Here is an 11,683-nt window from a genome sequence, read left to right as displayed (position 1 = left end):
AACATCTGCTAACCATGTGTATGTGACCAATAAGATCTGCTAACCTGTGTATGTGACCATTAACATCTGCTAAACCATGTGTATGTGTGACCATTAACATCTGCTAACCATGTGTATGTGACCAATAAGATCTGCTAACCAAGTGTATGTGACCAATAGAGCAGAAACATTATTATGTGCCATAGAGTCGGCACGTGTCCTAGTGGTAAGAGTGTATGGACGGAGGGTTTAGCCTGTGGTAGAGTGTAGGGACGGCAGGGTAGCCTAGTGGTTAGAGTGTAGGACGGCAGGGTAGCCTAGTGGTTAGAGTGTAGGGATGGCAGGGTGGCTAGTGGTTAGAGTGTAGGGATGGCAGGGTAGCCTAGTGGTTAGAGTGTAGGGACGGCAGGGTAGCCTAGGGGTTAGAGTGTAGGGATGGCAGGGTGGCCTAGTGGTTAGAGTGTAGGGATGGCAGGGTGCCTAGTGGTTAGAGTGTAGGGACGGCAGGGTAGCCTAGTGGTTAGAGTGTAGGGATGGCAGGGTGGCCTAGTGGTTAGAGTGTAGGGATGGCAGGGTAGCCTAGTGGTTAGAGTGTAGGGACGGCAGGGTGTCCTAGTGGTTAGAGTGTAGGGACGGCAGGGCAGGGTGTCCTAGTGGTTAGAGTGAAGGGACGGCAGGGTAGCCTAGTGGTTAGAGTGTAGGGATGGCAGGGTAGCCTAGTGGTTAGAGTGTAGGGATGGCAGGGTAGCCTAGTGGTTAGAGTGTAGGGACGGCAGGGTGTCTAGTGGTTAGAGTGTAGGGACGGCAGGGTGTCCTAGTGGTTAGAGTGTAGGGACGGCAGGGTGGCCTAGTGGTTAGAGTGTAGGGACGGCAGGGTGTGGCCTAGTGGTTAGAGTGTAGGGACGGCAGGTAGCCTAGTGGTTAGAGTGTAGGGACGGCAGGTAGCCTAGTGGTTAGAGTGTAGGGACGGCAGGTAGCCTAGTGGTTAGAGTGTAGGGACGGCAGGGTGTCCTAGTGGTTAGAGTGTAGGGACGGCAGGGTGTCCTAGTGGTTAGAGTGTAGGGACGGCAGGGGGGCCTAGTGGTTAGAGTGTAGGGACGGCAGGGTGGCCTAGTGGTTAGAGTGTAGGGACGGCAGGGTGGCCTAGTGGTTAGAGTGTAGGGACGGAAGGGTAGCCTAGTGGTTAGAGTGTAGGGACGGCAGGGTAGCCTAGTGGTTAGAGTGTAGGGACGGCAGGGTGGCCTAGTGGTTAGAGTGTAGGGACGGCAGGTAGCCTAGTGGTTAGTGGTTAGAGTGTAGGGACGGCAGGGTAGCCTAGTGGTTAGAGTGTAGGGACGGCAGGGTAGCCTAGTGGTTAGAGTGTAGGGACGGCAGGGTGGCCTAGTGGTTAGAGTGTAGGGACGGCAGGGTAGCCTAGTGGTTAGAGTGTAGGGACGGCAGGGTGGCCTAGTGGTTAGAGTGTAGGGACGGCAGGGTGCCTAGTGGTTAGAGTGTAGGGACGGCAGGGTGGCCTAGTGGTTAGAGTGTAGGGATGGCAGGGTGGCCTAGTGGTTAGAGTGTAGGGACGGCAGGGTAGCCTAGTGGTTAGAGTGTTGGACTAGTAACCGGAAGGCTGCAAGTTCAATCCCCGAGCTGACAAGGTACAAATCTGTCGTTCTGCCCCTGAACAAGGCAGTTAACCACTGTTCCTAGACCAGTTAACCCACTGTTCCTAGACCAGTTAACCACTGTCCTAGACCAGTTAACCCACTGTTCCTAGACCAGTTAACCCACTGTTCCTAGACCAGTTAACCCACTGTTCCTAGACCAGTTAACCCACTGTTCCTAGACCAGTTAACCCACTGTTCCTAGACCAGTTAACCCCACTGTTAATAACAATTAGTTCTTAACTGGACTGCCTGGTTAAATAAAGGTCCAAAATAAATACAGCACCAGTCTTATCCAAAGCGACAACCGTAAATCACAGTCCACAGACGCTGAAGCGGTGTTGGTCCCATTGGGACATGGCTACGCAGCTAGGAGAACCATCACCGCGGGGCCACGCAGCTAGGAGACCATCACCCGCGGGGCCACGCAGCTAGGAGACCATCACCCGCGGGGCCACGCACCTCCCAGTACTGGATGCATCTCCCTCCACCTATGAGAGGTCAACATGTGACTGAATGCACTCCTCCACCTATGAGAGGTCAACATGTGGCTGAATGCACTCCTCCACCTATGAGAGGTCAACATGTGGCTGAATGCACTCCTCCACCTCCCGAACGTGCACCTCCCCAAAAATCCCAACCAACAACTCTCCAGTACACGTCCTCCATTCAATGGAATGTGGTGACAGTTTGAGAAATTGTTTGAGCTGAGAACTCAAGAAGCATGAAAGACAATGGTCCAATATTCTAGAACACTGCTGTTTCAAAATGGCGTCCAAATGTGGTACTCTGATAGACCCTTACAGTCCTGCACGCTTACATTTGACCTATGGGTGGCCACAGAGGGAATGGAACCCACAACCAAGGTTGTAAACTGGGTGGTACAGGACCTGCTGTGAGTGTAGGTTATGTCTCCTCGAGGGTTGATGTTGATCTTCCCTGGGATGCAGGAGATCTTCCGCTCTGTGTCCTTGGTCAGCAGTTTCAGGCACAGAGCACACCTGGGAAAGACAAGTTGCAGTTCGGTGGTGAAGCTAAGTTACATGAGGTCGCATTCATTGGGAACCAAACAGACTAAACAGGTAAGGATCTGGACCTACACTTGGCCAGTAAGAAACGCTCATTTTTCGGTTTGTGACGCAAAAGGTTTTCTGTTGTGTGCCCAAATGAATAAGACCAATGACAGACAGACAGTTGCGCATCCCAGAGCTGCCACACACCTGTACAGAGTTGATGCGTTGCCTGGGGAGTCCCGGTTCTTATAGTCAGGATCGAAGAGACACTCAATTTTCTTCTGGAATAACTTACTGAGGAAAGGGAGAAAAGAAAGGTGTTGGCTGAAGCAGCATGATCCGTCTCCCAGGACAACATCACTAGGTCTACCTTTTGAACTTGTCTTTTCTGTCCGTTGATGTCGTCTGCCTCGTTGTGGCTGAACAGGTCAGACATGTCCGCTGCCAGGGTTACTGTTGATGCAATTCATGTTGCAGGGTGTGGCCACGATGGCACTCATGTGCTTGTGACAGTACTGGATGCACTCCTCCACCTATGAGAGGTCAACATGTGACTGAATGCACTCCTCCACCTATGAGAGGTCAACATGTGGCTGAATGCACTCCTCCACCTATGAGAGGTCAACATGTGGCTGAATGCACTCCTCCACCTATGAGAGGTCAACATGTGACTGAATGCACTCCTCCACCTATGAGAGGTCAACATGTGGCTGAATGCACTCCTCCACCTATGAGAGGTCAACATGTGGCTGAATGCACTCCTCCTCCACCTATGAGAGGTCAACATGTGACTGAATGCACTCCTTCACCTATGAGAGGTCAACATGTGACTGAATACACTCCTCCACCTATGAGAGGGTCAACATGTGACTGAATGCACTCCTCCATCTATGAGAGGTCAACATGTGACAGTACAGTATACAGCTGTACTGTCACAGGCCCTTCGTTTTCTGTAACCATGCAACAGGAAGTGAAGCGTTCCAAAGGCCCTTCGTTTTCTGTAACCATGCAACAGGAAGTGAAGCGTTCCAAAGGCCCTTCGTTTTCTGTACCATGCAACAGGAAGTGAAAGCGTTCCAAAGGCCCTTCGTTTTCTGTAACCATGCAACAGGAAGTGAAGCGTTCCAAAGGCCCTTCGTTTTCTGTAACCATGCAACAGGAAGTGAAGCGTTCCAAAGACCCTTCGTTTTCTGTAACCATGCAACAGGAAGTGAAGCGTTCCAAAGACCCTTCGTTTTCTGTAACCATGCAACAGGAAGTGAAGCGTTCCAAAGGCCCTTCGTTTTCTGTAACCATGCAACAGGAAGTGAAGCGTTCCAAAGGCCCTTCGTTTTCTGTAACCATGCAACAGGAAGTGAAGCGTTCCAAAGACCCTTCGTTTTCTGTAACCATGCAACAGGAAGTGAAGAGTTCCAAAGACCCTTCGTTTTCTGTAACCATGCAACAGGAAGTGAAGCGTTCCAAAGGCCCTTCGTTTTCTGTTTCAGACTAAAGTGAAGAGAGAAGCCTATTAGCTGATTGGTTTTCTGTTTTGTTGATGAGTGCCATTTATTTAACGACCAACAAGAGCTTGCTGGTTCATTTACTGTAGCAGAGAGGAAGAGGCAAAGCGAGAGGTTTCATTCCTCGCCAAAATCAGTCCAACATATTTTATTTTGTTGTAAAAGGTTCCCAATAGTTCCCAATAGCCTTTCCCCAACCTCAACAACTTTGCATTCGTTTTTTCAACTACAACAGAAAACCAGGGCCCCCGAAACGTACAGTACATTGGAACTGCCATAGCAACCCCAGCTCCCGCCATTACAACACTTACTAACGTGTCCATCTTCAAGAACTCGGAGGAGATGAGGATTGAGATCACATTGCTGGGCTCTGTAAACCACACAACCAACAAACACCACGTAACCAACCGATGTTAACACACAACCAACAAACACCACGTAACCAACCGATGTTAACACACACAACCAACAAACACCACATAACCAACCGATGTTAACACACAACCAACAAACACCACATACTGACCAAACACACTGCCAGGCCAACCAACAAGCACACCGCTATTAGTGACCACATCACTGTCGTCTCCATGGTTACCATTTGCCACGCCCAGGTAAGTGATGGTATGGTACTGTACAGGCATCAGTGTATGTAGCTACAGTACGTATGATGCGAGAGCAGATATTCAACTCTTTACCGAGCTTGGGTTTGTCATGGTTGCCATCGACGGCCATTTTGTGCCTCTTGACGTAGTTCATGAGCCAGTCGAAGATCTGCACGTCACAGTGCACAGAGATGTCCACCTCCTCCCAGCGCTGGGTGTCAACAGAGAGGTACTCAGCAAAGTAACGCATCTCGTTGATCAGAAGGTCACGGGGACACATGAAGTCCTGCTTCAGGTTCTTAGCCTCGTCACACACGTGGATCACCATATTGGGCCTGCGTGGGGAGAGAGATACAGGCAGGCAGACAGGCAGGCAGACAGGCAGGCAGACAGGCAGGCAGACACACACAGAGACAGAGAGGAATAACTCTTGATTTTTGTATTAGAGTACATTTGAGTATTTGTTAGCAGACTAAGTTCTTGATCCTGCTCTATGAAACTCTTTGATCACCTTGACATGAGCTGGACTGGTTAACAGTGTATTTCTGTTTGACGGTAGTTAGACCAGGCACTCACCCTTTCCCCTCCTGGGGCTTCTCGCCCTCCTCTGCAGACTCCCTGCTCTCCTTCTCTACCGAGCCACCTCTTGAAGGGTTCACCGCCAGGCCTGGAGAGTGGAGGCACCAAACAAGACTGTGTACTAACCCTGACCCTGAACTAAAGCCTAGATGTTCAGACATGAAGAGTCTTCAGGTCTTACTGCCTGCTACATTGGACATAGAACTTTAGCATCTTGACTGGCTGCATCACCGCTTGGTATGGCAACTGCACCGCCCTCGATCACAAGGACGCTTGGTGGTGCTGTCATCCAGGACCTATATACCCCAGCCCATAGACTGTTCTGTTCTATCTGATACACTGCCGATTTTGCAGGTTTTCCTACTTACAAAGCATGTAGAGGTCTGTAATTTTTATCATAGGTACACTTCAACTGTGAGAGACAGAATCTAAAACAAAAATCCAGAAAATCACATTGTATGATTTTTAAGTAATTAATTTGCATTTTATTGCATGACATAAGTATTTGTTCACCTACCAACCAGTAAGAATTCCGGCTCTCACAGACCTGTTAGTTTTTCTTTAAGAAGCCCTCCTGTTCTCCAATCATTACCTATATTAACTGCACCTGTTTGAACTCGTTACCTGTATAAAAGACACCTGTCCACACACTCAATCAAACAGACTCCAACCTCTCCACAATGGCCAAGACCAGAGAGCTGTGTAAGGACATCAGCGATAAAATTGTAGACCTGCACAAGACTGGGATGGGCTACAGGACAATAGGCAAGCACCATTATTAGAAAATGGAAGAAGGTCAAGATGACGGTCAATCACCCTCGGTCTGGGGCTCCAGGCTCCATGCAAGATCTCACCTCGTGGGGCATGAATGATCATGAGGAAGGTGAGGGATCAACCCAGAACTACACGGCAGGACCTGGTCAATGACCTGAAGAGAGCTGGGACCACAGTCTCAAAGAAAACCATTAGTAACACACTACGCCATCATGGATTAAAATCCTGCAGCGGACGCAAGGTCCCCCTGCTGAAGCCAGCGCATGTCCAGGCCCGTCTGAAGTTTGCCAATGACCATCTGGATGATCCAGAGGAATGGGAGAAGGTCATGTGGTCTGATGAGACAAAAATAGAGCTTTTTGGTCTAAACTCCACTCTCCGTGTTTGGAGGAAGAAGAAGGATAAGTACAACCCCAAGAACACCATCCCAACCGTGAAGCATGGAGGTGGAAACATAATTATTTGGGGATGTTTTTCTGCAAAGGGGACTGGACGACTGCACCGTATTGAGGGGAGGATGGATGGGGCCATGTATCGTGAAATCTTGGCCAACAACCTCCTTCCCTCAGTAAGAGCATTGAAGATGGGTCGTGGCTGGGTCTTCCAGCATGACAACGACCCGAAACACACTGCCAGGGCAACTAAGGAGTGGCTCCGTAAGAAGCATCTCAAGGTCCTGGAGTGGCCTAGCCAGTCTCCAGACCTGAACCCAATAGAAAATCTTTGGAGGGAGCTGAAAATCCGTATTGCCCAGCGACAGCCCAGAAACCTGAAGGTCTGTATGGAGGATTGGGCCAAAATCCCTGCTGCAGTGTGTGCAAACCTGGTCAAGAACTACAGGAAACGTATGATCTCTGTAATTGCAAACAAAGGTTTCTGTACCAAATATTAAGTTTAGCTTTTCTGATGTATCAAATACTTATGTCATGCAATAAAATACAAATGAATTACTTAAAAATCATAATGTGATTTTCTGGATTTTTGTTTTAGATTCAGTCTCTCACAGTTGAAGTGTACCTATGATAAAAATTCAAGACCTCTACATGCTTTGTGAGTAGGAAAACCTGCAAAATCGGCAGTGTGTCAAATACTTGTTCTCCCCACCGTATATAGTCTCATTATTATAATACTACAGGGGTACTGGTACTCCTTGTATATAGTCTCATTATTATAATACTACAGGGGTACTGGTACTCCTTGTATATAGTCTCATTATTATAATACTACAGGGGTACTGGTACTCCTTGTATATAGTCTCATGATTATAATACTACAGGGGTACTGGTACTCCTTGTATATAGTCTCATGATTATAATACTACAGGGGTACTGGTACTCCTTGTATATAGTCTCATTATTATAATACTACAGGGGTACTGGTACTCCTTGTATATAGTCTCATTATTATAATACTACAGGGGTACTGGTACTCCTTGTATATAGTCTCATTATTATAATACTACAGGGGTACTGGTACTCCTTGTATATAGTCTCATTATTATAATACTACAGGGGTACTGGTACTCCTTGTATATAGTCTCATTATTATAATACTACAGGGGTACTGGTACTCCTTGTATATAGTCTCATTATTTTAATACTACAGGGGTACTGGTACTCCTTGTATATAGTCTCATTATTATAATAGTATATATATATATATATATACTATATTATAATCATTTTCTGTTATTTATTGTGTTACTATTTTCTAATTTTCAGGCTGATCCCCAGCAGCTCCTACGTTAGGCAGGCTGACCCCCAGCAGCTCCTACGTTAGGCAGGCTGACCCCCAGCAGCTCCTACGTTAGGCAGGCTGACCCCCAGCAGCTCCTACGTTAGGCAGGCTGATCCCCAGCAGCTCCTACGTTAGGCAGGCTGACCCCCAGCAGCTCCTACGTTAGGCAGGCTGATCCCCAGCAGCTCCTACGTTAGGCAGGCTGATCCCCCAGCAGCTCCTACGTTAGGCAGGCTGACCCCCAGCAGCTCCTACGTTAGGCAGGCTGACCCCCAGCAGCTCCTACGTTAGGCAGGCTGATCCCCAGCAGCTCCTACGTTAGGCAGGCTGACCCCCAGCAGCTCCTACGTTAGGCAGGCTGATCCCCAGCAGCTACTACGTTAGGCAGGCTGATCCCCAGCAGCTCCTACGTTAGGCAGGCTGATCCCCAGCAGCTCCTACGTTAGGCAGGCTGATCCCCAGCAGCTCCTACGTTAGGCAGGCTGACCCCCAGCAGCTCCTACGTTAGGCAGGCTGATCCCCAGCAGCTCCTACGTTAGGCAGGCTGACCCCCAGCAGCTCCTACGTTAGGCAGGCTGATCCCCAGCAGCTCCTACGTTAGGCAGGCTGACCCCCAGCAGCTCCTACGTTAGGCAGGCTGATCCCCAGCAGCTCCTACGTTAGGCAGGCTGATCCCCAGCAGCTCCTACGTTAGGCAGGCTGATCCCCAGCAGCTCCTACGCTAGGCAGGCTGACCCCCAGGAGCTCCTACGTTAGGCAGGCTGATCCCCAGCAGCTCCTACGTTAGGCAGGCTGACCCCCAGCAGCTCCTACGTTAGGCAGGCTGACCCCCAGCAGCTACTACGCTAGGCAGGCTGACCCCCAGCAGCTCCTACGTTAGGCAGGCTGATCCCCAGCAGCTCCTACGTTAGGCAGGCTGACCCCCAGCAGCTCCTACGTTAGGCAGGCTGACCCCCAGCAGCTACTACGCTAGGCAGGCTCATCATCACAGACATAGTTCCCCAAACCACTACATATGCACTAGCACATCAACACCAGTCAGCCTCACCCGTCACTGAGATGGAGCACTGATTGGTCCGCGTCTCCCCCACGTCTCCCGTGGTGTCCAATAGTGTGGATTTGATGTAGTCCACAGGGGAGGAGCCTCCTGCCGTCAGCGCGTTGCATTGGTCGTCCACGTGATGGAACCCTCCGGTGCTCTTCAGCTCCTCGAACCTCTGCGCACACTGAAGGTAGGCACGACAAACACCATGGCAACCATGTCACTGCTATACCATGATAACAACAACAACCCTCAGACCACATCATCTGGGTTCCGGTAACCCCGGCACAACATTCAACAGCAGTCCAAACTCAACTAAGGTATAGTACAGCTGACAACAGAGATTGGTGGGCGTTTCTATTTATCATGTGACACACGTGTACAAGTGCAATGGAAATGTGTTTCTAGCCTATCCCAACTCCCCCTGAAACAGACGTGGACAGTGGGGTCAAGTCTAGGGTCACCATTTTCCAATTGCGGTTAAGTGCCTTGCTGAAGAGCACAGCGGCAGATTTTTCACCTTGTTGGCTCTAGGATTCGAAATTTAGATTACTGGCTCAAAACTCTTACCTCGAGGCTACCCGTCACGCCAAACAGTGACCATAGGGAGTTGGTAAGACAACACAGACAGATCTCAGACCAGGCTAATAGCCTTTTACGATCTCTCCTTAGTGGGCGCAGTGGTTAGCAAGCTTGCCTACAGACTGGGAGACCGGGGTTCGCACTGTAGCCGTTAGCTACTATAGCTTCAATCAATCACTATGTTTATTGTCCCAATGTGCAGTGCATGTAGAGCTTACCTCCTTGGGTGTGAAGCCAGGGACCAGCATGGCCACGTTGTCCCAGTTGATGGGCTGTGGAATGCTCCAGAGAGAGCTCAGCACCATGTCCAGGGCCAGGAGGTTGTTGTCATTGGGAAAGTTGTTGTTCAGGGTGCAGTAACGACTCATGTCTGTCGGCAGGTAAGGGTGAGAGATCAAGGTTGACTCAGCGATATGACATTATCATACATTATTACGTCTGAAGGGTGAGAGATCAAGGTTGACTCAGCGATATGACATTATCATACATTATTACGTCTGAAGGGTGAGAGATCACCCACCTAGCATTATTCTGTTAAAGGTAGACTCAGTGATATGACACCATCATACATTATTACGTCTGAAGGGTGAGAGATCAGAGCATTATTCTGTTAAAGGTAGACTCAGTGATATGACACCATCATACATTATTACGTCTGAAGGGTGAGAGATCAGAGCATTATTCTGTTAAAGGTAGACTCAGTGATATGACACCATCATACATTATTACATCTGAAGGGTGAGAGAGAGATCAGAGCATTATTCTGTTAAAGGTAGACTCAGCGATATGACATTATCATACATTATTACGTCTGAAGGGTGAGAGATCAGAGCATTATTCTGTTAAAGGTAGACTCAGTGATATGACACCATCATACATTATTACGTCTGAAGGGTGAGAGATCAGAGCATTATTCTGTTAAAGGTAGACTCAGTGATATGACATTATCACACATTATTACGTCTGAAGGGTGAGAGAGAGGTCAGAGCATTATTCTGTTAAAGGTAGACTCAGTGATATGACATTATCACACATTATTACGTCTGAAGGGTGAGAGAGAGATCAGAGCATTATTCTGTTAAAGGTAGACTCAGTGATATGACACCATCACACATTATTACGTCTGAAGGGTGAGAGATCAGAGCATTATTCTGTTAAAGGTAGACTCAGTGATATGACACCATCATACATTATTACGTCTGAAGGGTGAGAGATCAGAGCATTATTCTGTTAAAGGTAGACTCAGTGATATGACATTATCATACATTATTACGTCTGAAGGGTGAGAGATCAGAGCATTATTCTGTTAAAGGTAGACTCAGTGATATGACATTATCACACATTATTACGTCTGAAGGGTGAGAGATCAGAGCATTATTATGTTAAAGGTAGACTCAGTGATATGACACCATCATACATTATTACGTCTGAAGGGTGAGAGATCAGAGCATTATTCTGTTAAAGGTAGACTCAGTGATATGACATTATCATACATTATTACGTCTGAAGGGTGAGAGATCAGAGCATTATTCTGTTAAAGGTAGACTCAGTGATATGACATTATCATACAAGGGTGGAGGCAACTTTATGCGCACAGAAAGCTGCGGTTTCTTCAATCGACAATAGTAAATGGGACGGTCTACTTGACATAGATACATAAGAATAACAAGAGCATGTATAGAAAGCCTTGACAATCCAACAGCATCTCGAAACCAAATTCTGGAATAGGCTACTCCTACTTTGTCCCACCGTTGTCATTGAAAAGCTGACTGTCAATAGCATACGCCGTGAACAGCGCACACATACTTTTGGCAACGTCGATTATCTTCTTGTAACAAGGATGGATTGTCGTCCCTTGGAAGGCCCCTTTGGCTGTAGTCGAACTGTCCAACGCAAATGTAATGGCATTTTTTTGTCGGCAGCTTATTCTAGCAAGCTAGCTACCTATAGTGCACATCACTGTACTAGAAGCTAAATACGATACGTTTGTATTATAGTATCTAGTATCTTACTGATTCAATGATGACACCTGATTCTTCTGTGGTCCGGATGATAGGACGTTCCGGTGTACAGTAGCCGTCATCCACGTTTAACGCTAATGCTACTACCGAGCTAGCGGCACTCTCTCTGCAGTATCATCCCGGGGACGAGTTGATGGACAGACAAGACATTCAATCAGCATTGCATACGGGATGGAAACACCCTAAAACGCTCGGTAATGACG

At 48.1% G+C, this 11,683-nt stretch overlaps 1 pseudogene; it reads right to left on the bottom strand.

Annotated features, from left to right (window-relative positions):
- Window positions 1-2,445: 2,445 nt before the first annotated feature.
- Window positions 2,446-11,217, bottom strand: LOC116365965 (uncharacterized protein KIAA1841-like; annotated as a pseudogene).
- Between the last annotated feature and the right edge of the window lie 466 nt (window positions 11,218-11,683).

Source organism: Oncorhynchus kisutch, unplaced genomic scaffold (genome assembly GCF_002021735.2).
Source record: "Oncorhynchus kisutch isolate 150728-3 unplaced genomic scaffold, Okis_V2 scaffold1326, whole genome shotgun sequence".
Classification (NCBI taxonomy): Eukaryota; Metazoa; Chordata; class Actinopteri; order Salmoniformes; family Salmonidae; genus Oncorhynchus; species Oncorhynchus kisutch.
Note: the sequence above shows the minus strand (reverse complement) of the source record. Positions and strands in the feature narration are given on the sequence as shown.